Source organism: Cyprinus carpio, chromosome A8 (genome assembly GCF_018340385.1).
Source record: "Cyprinus carpio isolate SPL01 chromosome A8, ASM1834038v1, whole genome shotgun sequence".
Lineage (NCBI taxonomy): Eukaryota > Metazoa > Chordata > Actinopteri > Cypriniformes > Cyprinidae > Cyprinus > Cyprinus carpio.
This window is the reverse complement of record NC_056579.1, coordinates 318511-332944: the sequence shown is the minus strand read 5'-3', so window position 1 is coordinate 332944 and position 14434 is coordinate 318511. Positions and strand designations below refer to the sequence as shown.

The window sequence follows — 14434 nt, the reverse complement described above, 5'->3', positions numbered from 1 at the left end:
CTTGAACAACAGGACAGCTTACGTAGTTTTGACTGGGCTAAAAGACAAATAAAATGACTTGGACTGCTGCTGAGTGGTCCAAAGTTATGTTCGTCTGATGCAAGTAACTTTTGCATTTTTCCTTTGGAGATCAGTGGGGTTCGCCAGAGCTCTGGAGGAAGGAGTAAGGAGAGGCACACAAGTCACCACGTTGCTTGAGGTAACAGTGTAAAGTGTCACCCCCCGTCCCCCAGTGATGGTTTGGGGGTGCAGATGTCATATGCTGGTGATGGTCCACTGTGTTTTCTGAGGTCCAAGGTCAACGCAGCCGTATTATACCAGGAAGTTTTTTAGAGCACTTCATGCTTCCTGCTGCTGACCAACTTTATGGAGTGCAGATTTCATTTTCCAACAGGACTTGGCACCTGCACACAGTGCCAAAGCTACCAGTACCTGGTTTAAGGACCCATGGTATCCACTGTTCTTACATTGGCCAGCAAACTCGCCTGACCTTATTATGAAGAGGAAGATTGCGATATATGCCACAGACCCAAGGAATTGCTATTTTAAAAAACCACAATTCAGCCACTGGTATTTTGATGTTGGGGGCATATATTTTTGCAGGAGGTCCTGGACATCTTGTTTAGAATACCTGGCATCTTTGATTCTATCAAATTCCAACAGATAAAAATCAAAAAGTGACGACCCACCATGTTAGGAAATCGTATCCACTGGGACTGTGTTTGAATCTTTCAACCAGACACACTAATCCAAAAAACAAACAAACCTTAAAAACAACACAAACGTGGGTCACTGGGCACAAAACCCAGCTTTCCTGACTTGAAGCCTATAGAAAATGAGTTGGGTGAACTGAAGAGGAGAATTACCATCATGGAGCTGGGAATCTGAAGGGTCTGGGAGAGCATTCTGGATAAAGGAATCGTCTTTGATCTCTTGTCTAGGTGTTCTCTAACCTCATCATGGCATTATAGAAGAAAACTCACGAGGCTGTTTATTTGGCAAATGGAGGTTTCAAGGAAAGTATTGCAATAAAGTGTTACCGTTTATTGTGTCCAATGTGTATTGTAGAGAAAAAAAAATATTTCGTAATGATATTTCCCACCATTTTAATTCCTTATTCTCCTAGTGAAAGGTTAGGTGTATGTGAATTTCTAAAAATAAACAGATCAAAAATAAGTAAAAATGCAGATTATTTTCACCAGCATTCTTTGATACATATTTTACCTATGGGGTACCAACAATTTTGACCACCTGTGTATATATGTGTGTGTGTGTGTGTGTATATACACACACGCCCACACTTACAGTATATGTATGTACTATCTAGAGCAACTTGTTTTTGGTGTGATACATAACTGTGAAATTTTCTCTTAGAGTCTTCATGAAAGTGACATACGCACAAAAGTAAAGATCATGGCTTCCAGAGTGGGAGCATCATTTCCTCAGCTCCCTACTTCCTCCTTTTGAAGCCCAAAGCACTGCAGCTGTGTTTACTGATTGCTAATAAAAAACCTAAATAAAGGTTCTTCTGTATGTTATGAGTCTCATTGCAAAACCCGATGTTGCTCCATATAGCCTCACTATTGTAAAATGAGACGAGAAATGCTTAATTTTGATTAAAGGAAGTACAGTGAATGACAGAACATTTTTTATAGATCAGATGTCTGGAAGAAGGGGTGGGACAGTTGCGCTCGAAGGCCAGTTTGGCTTCTAAAGTGTCCTCCCCACAGTGCACCACTATAATTCAAGCCTGTGGCTTGACAAAGTGGTCTGAAGTTGTCCTCAAATCAGTGTAGAACGTAACAATACACTGCATCAGCACAGCTTATCTTTAACAGAAAAACTGTAAATTGTAGGTCAGTGATGGGCATCTTTGGTCCTGGAAGGGCCACTGTCCTGAAGAGTTTCGACTCCCTAGCCCTAATCAAAACACCTGAACAAGTTAATCAGTGTCTTCAAGATCACTAGAAAGCTACAGACCAGGTGTCTTTGCTTATTTTGATATAGTAGGTTGGAGCTAAACTCTGCCAGGACAGTGGCACTCCACGACCAAAGTTACCCCTCCCTGCTGTAGGTTTATGAATGCTAACCCCTAAACAGCCCTCGCACATAAATGTGCCTTCTATTAATTTTTTGAGGTCAGAGAACAACATTCTGGTCAATTATTTTTCCTCAAAACAAATTGGGCACATATTTAATAAACACCTATAGCGTAATAAAGTGACCCAAGGTGGGGGGGACTTGAACCCATAAGCCCCAGCTCCAGAGGTTGAGTGCCTACTCCATAGGCCACTGGGCCTTTCATAGCTTTAGTATCGAATTTAAACTGGCCACAATTCTCAGATATTCTACAAAAGGCAGCGTGCAACGTTTGTGGAAATCATTGTCTATCTTTATATTTTGTTTACAACCCCTGCAAATATCATTCAGAATTTCATTTAAAACTCTCATTCAATCCCACAGATAAATCTTTGTTATAGAATATTACATGTGAACGTGGTATATTACATAATGTTCTGCATATTTAACTAATGAAATATAAGTGTTGGGAACCAGGGAGCACAATGCTGGAGGATAACACTAGAGATGTGGTCATGACAGGACAAGTTCACAGTGGCAACTTGTGGGTAATTTATTTTTAGAAAAGTTCAGTAATTTTTCATTTTTACTTTATGAGACCCATGGATAGGACACAGTGTTCTCCTTCTGAGAAGATCACTGTTGCTTTGGCTCTCCTATATGGGTATTGTGAATCGAGTAAAAGGAATCCCAACTATAAGTGGCTAGGATATCAGCAATATGACCAAACTCAACCACATGTATAAAAAACTTGGAATTAAAAAAAAATTAAACTATTAAATAATAGTAGCAAAATAGAAAATTAAATAACTTTTTGTTTTTATTTTACTGTCTTAAAAAGTGTCCTTGAAATTCTGGCCAGGGTCTGTGCAACCCAACACAAGTAATTTGCTTCTGCTAAACAATATCATGTTTTTATTTTAAAGTGTAATATTAAGCTGGAATTGGAGCAAACACCACTTAAAGACTGAAACCATGTTCAAAGACGATTACGCCAATCCTGGAGCCTATCATGGAAAAAAAAAACTGGAAAAAAATACACAACATACTGTTTACACAAAATAGCGCAGACACTCAACCTGTCGACCGTGAACAAGCATGTTAACAAGTCGTTACCTATTTCAATATTTTATAATACCGTTCTTAAAATATTTATTTGAATAATTAAAATACTGTTTATCTGTTTTCAGGTGGGAGAATCCATCCTGTAAAATGAGGTTTAACAAATAAACAGACACCGACCATCCGGCCGGGCAGACACGAATGACTGATGGAGTGTAAAAACACATTACATATATAAAAACATGTTCAACATGATAAAGCGGTTTTATGTAAAACAAGTCCTTTCAGATATCTGAATCTAAAAGAAAGAATTTAAAAAACTGCCATGTGGTGACAGGGTAAATGGGAATTGTCTCTTTTCCCACATATGAGCATGAACTGGTCACAATATTTCAGAGCAAAACCTTCTTTTTCTCACCAGTCTTTCTTTTGACTCAGAACATGTTGATTGGTCAGTCAGGATACTGTTGCTCACCTATGATGACCTGATTGTGTCTTTTTGATGTCGTATTCAAAAAAGAGCTAACACAATGTCAAAACAAGTCATCTCGTCAGCCAGTTCCTCTTCCTCGTGGTGGCTCCTGATCGGCTCTCATCACTGTTATAGGGCTGAAACTACACATGTCTGTGTGGGTCAGGAAAGCACTTGGCTCTCCCCAGGGCCCCCACGACTCAAGAGATCACTTGCAGCACTTTTCCATCTCATCTATGCGTCAGGTGTGACAGGCATCTGCAATCTCACGCTTGGCAAAGGACTACAAGATTTGGGTCACCTTGGCATACAACCCCAAACCCTCAGAGATCAAGACCTAGAGGAAGACCAAAAGAGAAAGATCTGGAGTGACTAATTGTCCCTATACATGTCAAACTCAGAGGAATATATGTTTATGTTCAAACGTTTGGTGGTCTGTAAGTTTTTTTTTTTAAAGAGGTTAATATGTTACTAAGCAAAAATTAATCAAATTGATCAAAAGTGACAGTAAACGACATTATAATGTTCGCAAATAGTTCATATCAGCATATGAGAATAGATTTCTGAAGATCTGGAATAATGATATGCTGAAAATCAGGTTTGCCGTCACAGGAATAAATATATATTCATAATATATTGAATGTTATTGTATTCGATTTTAATATTTTAAATTGTTTTTTTATTAAATATATTAGCATTCCATTATTTCTACTAGCATAATTTTCTTTAATATAAAGTCCATATATAATCTTATATACAAACACATACATACATACAATATTAAATATAACATAATATATTAATTATAACTGGATTATATTATATTATACATCTAATACAGCAGCATTACTTATTTTATGAGGAGCTCCTGTGTTTGCTTAGATGTTGTTGTTAAGTAATGTTCCTTTGACGTTGTAACATATTGATGTAGTCAAAATGTAATTTGTCTGTAATGTTATTTTGATATTTTTGTAATGTTGCTCTCAGCTTTAGTGTTTCTTCTGCTCATACCGCTGTCACAACTCCAGACTGTCAGCGCTGCCTCTACGCTTCTCACTGTATTGAGGAACTGGAGTTGGGTGGGGACTCTGAGGGTAGTGTAGCTCTATATGGCTGCCCTCCTCAAACCTGTAGAGGGTACCGAAGTACCATCCCATACCGGGGATGCCGAAACCGGACGCAGGCACTCCGACGGCACTGGCCTTTTTGTCCCAGATGCCCACAGATGCCTCTCCTGCTCCCTCCTCCTCTACCAGGATAAGGGGAGCGTAGAGGAGATGGGGCCCCGTCGAGGGCTGGTGTTTGCCCAGGATGCTGTTGAACCCGTAGACGATCTAGCGCTGCTTTGACGAGAATCGTAGCTGCCGTATCCCTAAAAGGGAGAGAAAGAAACAAAGGAAGACTGAGTCACATAGATTCTGTTCAAACTCACTTTCATAATGTTGTGACTCGTTAATATTCAAGGGAGTCGCTTCAGTTGACAAAGCAGTTGACAAACAAGAACTGTGAACTGTATAAAGATAAGTTGTTTCTTCATCTACAGGCAGCTTAGACCCTGTGGTCTTCTGGAAAATTAAATCCTTGTAGAACATTTTTAAGCATGTTGAATTCTTCTGCTAAGACTAATTTCACAAGTAACATTTTATGCATCCTAAATAAATACATAATTTAATATTTTCACACACACATCTCACATATGGTCACATATATTCACAACAATTAGCCCATAATAAACTTTTTTCAAAAATGTATTTACTGAGCAGTGTTAGTGAAGCACATACTTGAGATTGATATGCGAAATGTAATATGTAATATATAAAAAATAATTTTTACACAATGCATATTAAGATAAGTACATTTATTTAGCAGTTTGATTGTTTTCATAGTTGTTAAAATAATTACTATTTAATTAATATTTCAATTGAAAGCCTGGGTCTGGGAAAAGGGAACAAACTATAAAATCAAATGCATTTGAAAAGCAGAAAAAAAGTTTTAATGTGATCTTCATTTGACAAAAACGGAATTATTTTCATGTAATTTATTTTAATGTTTTATTTTATAATCCATGCCACCTTACTCAGCGAATAAAACATAAATACAATGTAATAAATAAAAATCCATGTGTGAACTTAAAAAGGGAAAAGATGTAACGTTGGAGAAGATAAACACAATTATTTGATAGTGTGTCCATGGACAAGAAATGCTATAAAGTAATATTACCTGTGAACGCACTCTGCAGGGTGGGGAGGTCGTTCTGTGTATGATGGTACGGTCCTGGGATGGGCAGATCATCGCTGCTACCTTGCCTTCGTTTAAACACTGTATGTTAAATGAAAGCCTTTCTCTCGCTGAGACAAGACAAAAAATAATGAAAAGCAGTGAAATTTGTACAGATTACTTCTACGAGTTCAGTACAAGCCTTTATTACAACACACAATATTATAAATAACAATTATTAAATAAATAAATCACAACTGATTTAATTTACCCAGTAGGTGTTGCTGGCAGCAGGCGTCTCCGTGCTGTCCTCCTGCCTTCAACCATAACTGTTTCCATAATGATTACCATAGACAGGGTGCCTCATAGAGTGTCCATCATACATGTCTCTATGTCCGGGACACATTGTGCTGTCCTCTGGAGTAACCGTTGCCTGAGGACAAAAAAAGATTTTATAGATTATAAGTCCATGAAATTAATCAGCCTCCAAATATGAATTTGATTTCATTCAGGCACAGGTGAGACGTTTATGAGTACCTTTCTATGGAGATGGACACTCTCACTGTCCTCATCTTTTCCATAGAAGCGCTGCTCTCCAGGGTACTCACCATCTTCCTCTCTCCGAGATAGCGGAGAAGAGAATCTGTCCCTGGAGTCTCTCCTGAGGGAGAAAAAAGGAAACCAGTCGTCAGGCAGGAGATTGAGGTGAGAACAGGAGCAGGACAGGAACAGTAGAAGGGTAATGGGTGGTTCTGCAGGACTGTGCTGAATGCTTACCTTGGGATTTTGTAGTATGATGGTCTATCAAACACACACACCAGTCAAACAAACAAACAAAAAAACAGTATGTAAAAATAAATTACCAATAAATTCCCATAAACTAACATATGAGGTATAATATAAATAAATACATTACCAAACAACTAGATTTACATCCTGGGCAGCTGGCAATCACACCATTCTTGTGTGGTTGGTAATGAGAGGAGGGACGCACATGCTCTGTCTCTTCTTCTAAAGTTCTCGTGCTCCAGAGTGCCGTTCCCATTTGGTGTTTTTGCTAAGGAGCTCCTACGTCCCAGTCCCCCATTTAGGATGCCATCGCCTGAGACAGAGAAAAGAGGAGCACCGCTGGGAGTAGTGGCCAAAGAGGAGGAGCGCCGGTTGGGCCTTGAGGGGGGCTCAGTGCTGGCCTGCATAGCCACATTTCGTTCTAAGAATGCCAGCAATATGAGAGTAGTAGAAAAACAACAACAGAATTACATAAAAAAAATATAAAATTCAAAAACAAAATCATTACAAATCAGATAAAATTTTTTAAATCATATCAATAATTTTTGGAAAAAAATTACATAAAATTAATCAACTCAATTTGTTTTGGAAAAAAATTACATAAAATTAATCAAAAGTGACAGCAAAGACATTTATAATGTTACAAAAAAACTTAATATTTCAAATAAATGCTGTTTTTTTTTTTAAAAAATAAGCATAATATAACAATTAATACTATGATAACATTACACTGAAGACTAACCTATCAAAAAACAAAACCAAAAACTATCCAAATTTCATGTGACACAGAAGCGACTGGCCGATGTTAGCATTTGTTGTGGAACCGAATATATGGTTCAAGTGCCTTGAAAAATCTGCCTTTTTAACAAAAATCAAAAACAAGTGGCCGTAATGGATAAGGGTCATCAAAAATCTCTTGGAGCTGGAGATTGTGGGTTCAAGTGCCACTTGGGTCCCCAGCCTTTTGATGTTGCTGACAGTGCAAGGACTCACAACACTTTAAAAGTGTGCTGCAAAAATTATTTTCCTTTGAGCACAAATTACTCAATTTACCCTACAGGTGGCGCACTTTTACACTCTATGATTGACGTGTAAACAAATTATGCACCTAGATACAGTATATGATGAATGCTGGCAACTCCAATGTCTAAGGGAAGGGAATGCAATAGTTTATATACTAATTTCATGCATCCAACCAAACCAACACACATCTACACCTGCACCACAAAATCCTCAGTCCAAACTTCTATACCCCTTACCTTAATATCTTGCCTCCTGTCTGCGTACTCAATTATTACCATCCATATCCTCAACTAGCGCAAGTGCCTCTATTACTCTGAATGATGATCTAATCCTTCTGTCTCTCACCAATTTGGATATAATGGGCTATTTTCTATTCAGCACATTTATAAGATGAACTTAGTGTGCTTCAGTTAATTGATTGAAAAACAGCTAATTACACTTTTGCAGAAATGTGCTCCAAAATAAGATTAATGGTCCAAGTGATAAGCACCTTATAACAGGGATCATCTTCATCTTCGCTCCTCCTCCAGGCCCTCCTCTTCCTCCTCCAGATCTTCGTTCAGGCCAGTCTCATTTCCTGGCCCCAGGTCCTGCAGAGTTCTCAGCCCCGCCTGACACAGATGCACACGGAACAGAGACAGATGCCACAGTATCCATATATGCAGCTCACCATACAGCTGAGATATACAATACATACAATCAGGCACAATACATACAGCACAGACATCAGGCTCCAGACACCAATTATGTAAAAAAAAAATATATATATAAATAAATAATAAAAAAAAAACAAACAGACCCGGCGCTACATTTTGGCCCAGCATTCAACAGAGTTTACAGCAACCTAAAGGGGGCCCAGCAGGCCTAATGGACAAGGCATCAGCCTCCGGCACATTTTGCTTAAAATGTGTGATTTAACAAATACAAATGGTATTATTGTATCCAGATAAAGCCTCTCCAGAAATAAAATGCAGAAGCTGGGGGATAGAGATCTACCTGTAGAGCTAAAGGGTTACCATTCTCTGACTCTCCCAGACCCACTATCTCTTTCCTTCCCGGAACTTCCTGAAATAGTCCTGGATCAAGAATGTGGCAATTCGACTTTACCCACAGTCACTTCCTCCTCTGTAAAAATAACCAACATAAGAATGTTGCAAATAAAACAGCACAAAAGTTGAAAAATGTTTCTGATTCTGTGTAACTGTGTTGTTTGGGTTTTGCAGCATTCAGAACTGAAATTGAGGATGGTTTTTAAATCACAGTTTAAATAGGAATTGCAATTTAGTAAGTTCCTTATTCCATTTAAAAACTCAAAATTCTGTAGGCTATAGAAAATGAATTCAAATTCACACTTAAATGGGAGACAATTCATAAATTCTGAATTTTGCCAAACCCCCTGGTTTTGCATTGTGTGTAATTGTACTGATTTAAAGAACTAGATAAAGTAAATGTAATCCAGGCGAACGAATTTTACAGTAGGGGGTGGCCGAGGAATAACCTCATCCAAAAATTTTGGGTTTTGTTCTCCCACTTTCCAAATCTTCTTAATGCTGATTCTCAACTCTTCGTTTCTCTTTGATCAGGGTTCCCTGAGAACAACATCGAACAGCCACAGGCAGCGTACGACAGCTACCCTAAGACCATCACCCCTTCTACACACAGATTGTTTTATTCATTTTCAAACAGTTTAAACTGCATATTTTTATTCTGCATGTACCTAGGGCCTGTATTGTGGTTGAAATTCAAGTGACATGTTTAATTTAAAAGGAAAAAATTATGACAAGCAATAGAAACCTCCAGTGTTTATATGCAAAGCACGACCCTCATATGAATACCTTTACTTCAAACAGAGAGGTGACAGTGGAATGCGTATGCAAAGGGTGTGTGTGTTGTGTGTATACACATACTGACCCTCAGTTTTAATTTTCAGAGCAGTTCGTGCCAGTGGTGCAACAGGGTGGGCATGAAGGTCACCGTACCCTCACTTTTCAGTCATATTCATGGCAACCAGCTCTACAGAAAGAGAGGGAATATAGCGGAGAGAGAAAGAAGAAGTGAACATACCAGTGGATTTTGTGTGTGTATCTGTACCTTGCAAGCCACCGGTGATGACACAGCTTCCAAATCCAAGTGCGGCTTGGATCCTGGAGCAAGCCACCTCAAACACAGCCAAATGTTTTATCTTACGACCCCTGGAAAACAACACACATTTATTAAACTAAAAAATAAATAAAAAAGCATTAGAGAGAGACTGATAATCTTACTTGGCTTCAGGGTCATACTCTGACCAGATTCTTTTAAATTCATCCAGGTGATGTGGCCCGAGAATTGACCAATCACGGGTCAGATAGTCGAAATTGTCCATAATGACAGCAACAAACAGATTAATAATCTGAAAAAGCAAAACAAAGACAAACATTTGCATTTCATCATGCAAATCACACTGAAAACATTTCAGCCAACAAAAGGCTATCGTGCCTTGCATAATAATAACTAACAGAGATTAACAATGAATTTTTTTTTTCTGTATAAATATTTATTTTATAGTTTCATTTGTTAGAAAAAAAGTTAAAATGTAGAGTTTTCTTATAAAAAAAATTAACAAGTTAAGATCAAAAAAAAAACTTCATTAGGTTTTTAATTTTTAATAAAGCTGGGAAATCATACATCCACAATGTAACTGCATGACAGGAGTTATAAAGGGAAAGTTATGAAGAATAGAGTTAATTTAATAAAAACAACAGCGTTTTACCAAGAAGGCAGAGCATAAAGAAACTGATAAAGTAGACAATGGCAATGTTGCTGCCGCAGGAGAATTCTTCCCCGGGTTCACAGTCTGACTCTGGGTCACAGCGCTTTCCCGGAAGACTGGCCAACATGATCCCCTGCCATGCTTCACCTGTTGCACACCTGCACATGAAGAGCACAGATGCTTTTATCCAAAACAACTTACATTGCATTCAAGGTATACATTTTCTAGGAATCAAATCCGTGAACTTGATGTGGCTAGTACCATGCTCTTCTGTTCTGACTTTGAGTGACAGAAAAGCACACTCTCTCACCTGAAAAGAAGCAGTACAGCCTGCAGAAAAGTCTGAAAATTGTTGTTCCTGTTAATTTGTGTGTGGTCATGCATGGCGATCTTTCCGAATGCCTGATGAATAAAGCATTTATTATATTTTAAATGGTTTACTTGTTTCTTTAACAATAATAGAAATAGTATAAACTAAAAATATAACAAAAAAAATATATATATACATTTTCCCAGCCTTCAATTACCTGCATTCCAATCACAGCATAGATGAAGAAGATCATAGCGATCAGAAGAGCAACATACGGCAGGGCCTGAAGGACAACAAGAACAGTTAGACTACAACATTTGCTCAAAATATGAAAAATGTTTTAGTAATCATTGTCCTCTGACCTGGAGTGATTTCACAAAAGTCCAGAGCAGGGTACGAATGCCCTCTCCCTTGCTGAGCAACTTCACCAGTCGCACTACCCGAAACAGGCGGAAGAAAGTAATGGACACACGAGAGCTGTCCTCTGAGCTCTAAGGAGAAAGAAAAGAGAAAATGAACTACTGTATACGTTAACTAATGTCTGCATTAAACACATTATTAGAATTTAATAAGACTGAAATGATAGTTGAGACAGAAAAAAAATTACCACTGATTTTAACTTGAACTGCACACTATGGCAAGTAATCTGTGCACATTTAGCGTATATTATAGAACCATATCTATTCCTGTCTTGTTGGTTGCATAAGGAAAAGAGAAACTCACACTGAACTCTGTAACCACAATGTCCACCACACTTCCCACCACAATCAGAGCATCAAAAGAATTCCATGCGTCGACAAAGTAATGCTGAAGAACAGAAAAAAATGATTAAAAATCAACCAGATATTAAGAAGAACATACTTGACATGTTCAAGATGAAATAAAGCTTCAGAATGAATGGTAAACACATATCACATCTGCAAGTGAAATGACTGACCCTGAGTCTGAGAGCCATCAGTTTAATAATCATCTCCACAGTGAAAAGGCCGGTGAAAACCATATTGAGGATGTCCATCACATAGCTAAAAAATTTGGACTGGTCATAGTGCTGTGGAGGAATCCAGAAAGAGTGTGATACTACATTCAGCATTTGACTTATATGTTTAGATTTATGTTAATTTATGGAGGCCTTCTTCAAATGTTTCAGTGCAGCTGACTTCTTTCTCAAATGGTGCTACTCAATACTATTTTATTCTCAATACTATTTCAGCACTGGCCTCAGAGTTCATGTTGGAGTTTAAGTATGCTCATATAAGCTCAGATTCACAATACCAAAATAGACTAAAATGACTTTGTCTGTGGTTCTACATGCTGATTATACTGCTTTTGTAAGACTTTTCAGACTCAGCTGTTTACCTGCACAGCCAGAGTAACAGTGTTGAGGAGAATCAGCACAAACATGATGTACTCAAACCCTGTGGAGTTGATTATAGACCAGAACTTGTACTGCACTGGGTTTTTGGGGATGTACAGCTTCAGTGGCTGGGCCTTTAGGGCATATTCCACACACTGTCTCTGTAAGTAACAAAAAGAAGCAGACGTAATGTGAAAAATACACACTGGACTGCAATAGTGCACAACTCATCTCAAACGGGCTATTATTCAAAATGAAAAGTCAACATGAAATCTTATATACTTGCTCTTAATACAATTTTCAGTTCATATTCTAAGACGATTTATCTGTGCAACATAACACTTAGACTGCAATAGGAAAATGCCTAGTTAGTCAAACATGCATTTGTTTTGGACTCCATTCTGGTCTGAAACACCACTGTTTGTTTCTGTGGATGAATAAAAGCCTTTTTTTTTTTTATTGAATAATCCCTTTTACTTAGATGATACAATTTATTTAAAGGTGTGGGGTTGGTAAAAATTTTAATGTTTATTGAACAAAAGTATTTTACAAAACTCATCAAAGTTGCCTTTTTTTAAAACAAAAATATGTTCATATTGTGAAAATTATTACACTCATACTATTATAATAGATTATCAATGTATTTATTTCTCTTCTGTGTGGCAAAAGCTAAATTTTCATGCGGCCATTTACTCTAGTCTTCAGTGTCCACATGATCCTTCAGAAATCCTTTCTTATTGATGCTGATTTTTTTTCTACGTTTCTGTCTATCAATAAACAATTTTTTATATACAGTAATTAGTACAAAAAATCATACGACGACCAACCCTTTGAAAAATCGTATGTTCAATGATTACAGAGGTGAAGTGTTGGTTGTGAACTCCTACCCTACAACTGCAAAATGTATCAAATACTGGAACATGTTAAAATATTTCTTTAAAAATAGCCTTTCTTCCACACACTGATGATTTTGTGGGGGGTCCCAGGCTCACACAGGCGCTTGAACTCAGCCGTCTCCTTGCTCACAGAATTTAGGAAATAGTGCATTCATGACAAAACCCACGAAGATGTTACATCATGAAGAAGGCGATGATAGATGATGTATACGATAATGAATCTAGAGATCTCCACACGGTAGTTGTAAATGGGGGCCCGTGATTCTCTGCATTGGCATCAATGGACTTTAATGGGAGAGCCAGATTCCTGAGCAAACGGAAAAACAGGATGTGGCTTACATATTGGTAACAAAGCATTGGTCATTGGTGACCTTCAGTGACATATGGAGGAAGATGTCAGAAGTAGCAGACATCACCGCTTGCCAACCCTCAAAGTGGAGCTGTAAACAGGGCCAGTCATTCCCCATCTAGTACATTAGATCGAAGTTGAATTCACTGTCGTGATATCCAGAGCCCTCTCTCTCACCATTTGGATGACTCACATCTCCATCTTTTATACAACCACAAATGTGCCCCGTGTCACACGAACACACACAACCAATTTGTAGGCACAACATGTTACCCAAATTCGCACCACTGTGTTTCAATCGTGTAAGAACAGAATTCTAAACTATAATTGTGAGAGTGCAGAAACATATCTGGCATAGCTTGCACTGTTTCTGGAGTGTTTTTAGCTAGTCAATCTGTGGCAAACGTATTTCCCCTCCCCTACAAAATACAACAGTAATACTGCATTGACAAAGTACAGTGGAGTACATATTAGTAATCTACTATATATGCTAATTGTTAAACCTTGTGGGTAACCCACAGGTATTTAGACCAAGCCTTTTTCCTGTGTCGTTTTTAAACTCTTGACAAAGCTGAACACCGATGCAGTCAAACATGAACTTGTTATAGAGTGGTGACGATCATGATGTTTCCCCGATGGTCCTCTTATCATCGCCACAAACAACACCACTGTACCACATGCTACATATACAGTACTACACAAAGAGAGAGAGAGCAGAGATAGAGAGAGAGAGAAATGGAGTTGCACAATAACAATGGCATGAGAAACACTCCAAACTATTTTGTTGTTGAATAATTGAGATTTACACTAACATTCCAAACGTATGGGGTCAGTAAGACTTTGTTTAATTTATAGGACGCTTTTTTACATTCAGTCAAATAGTAACAGTAAAGATGTATGTTACAAAATGACTTCTATTTCAAATTAATTTTGTTCTATTGCACTAATCTATTAATCAAATAATCCTAAATATAAATGTTTACATGGTTTTCCACAGCACTATTAATCCGCTACAAAGTTGTCATGAGCACCAAATCAGCATTTTTTTAAATTTATTGTATTTTATTTAGTTTTGTTTTTTAATTTTTTCAATTTACATTTAAAAACTGTAATAAAGAATACAATATGACT

At 37.7% G+C, this 14434-nt stretch overlaps 1 pseudogene; it reads right to left on the bottom strand.

Annotated features, from left to right (window-relative positions):
* Positions 1–4629: 4629 nt before the first annotated feature.
* The window catches only part of LOC122145985, a 35042-nt pseudogene continuing 25237 nt past the window's right edge, over positions 4630–14434 (bottom strand).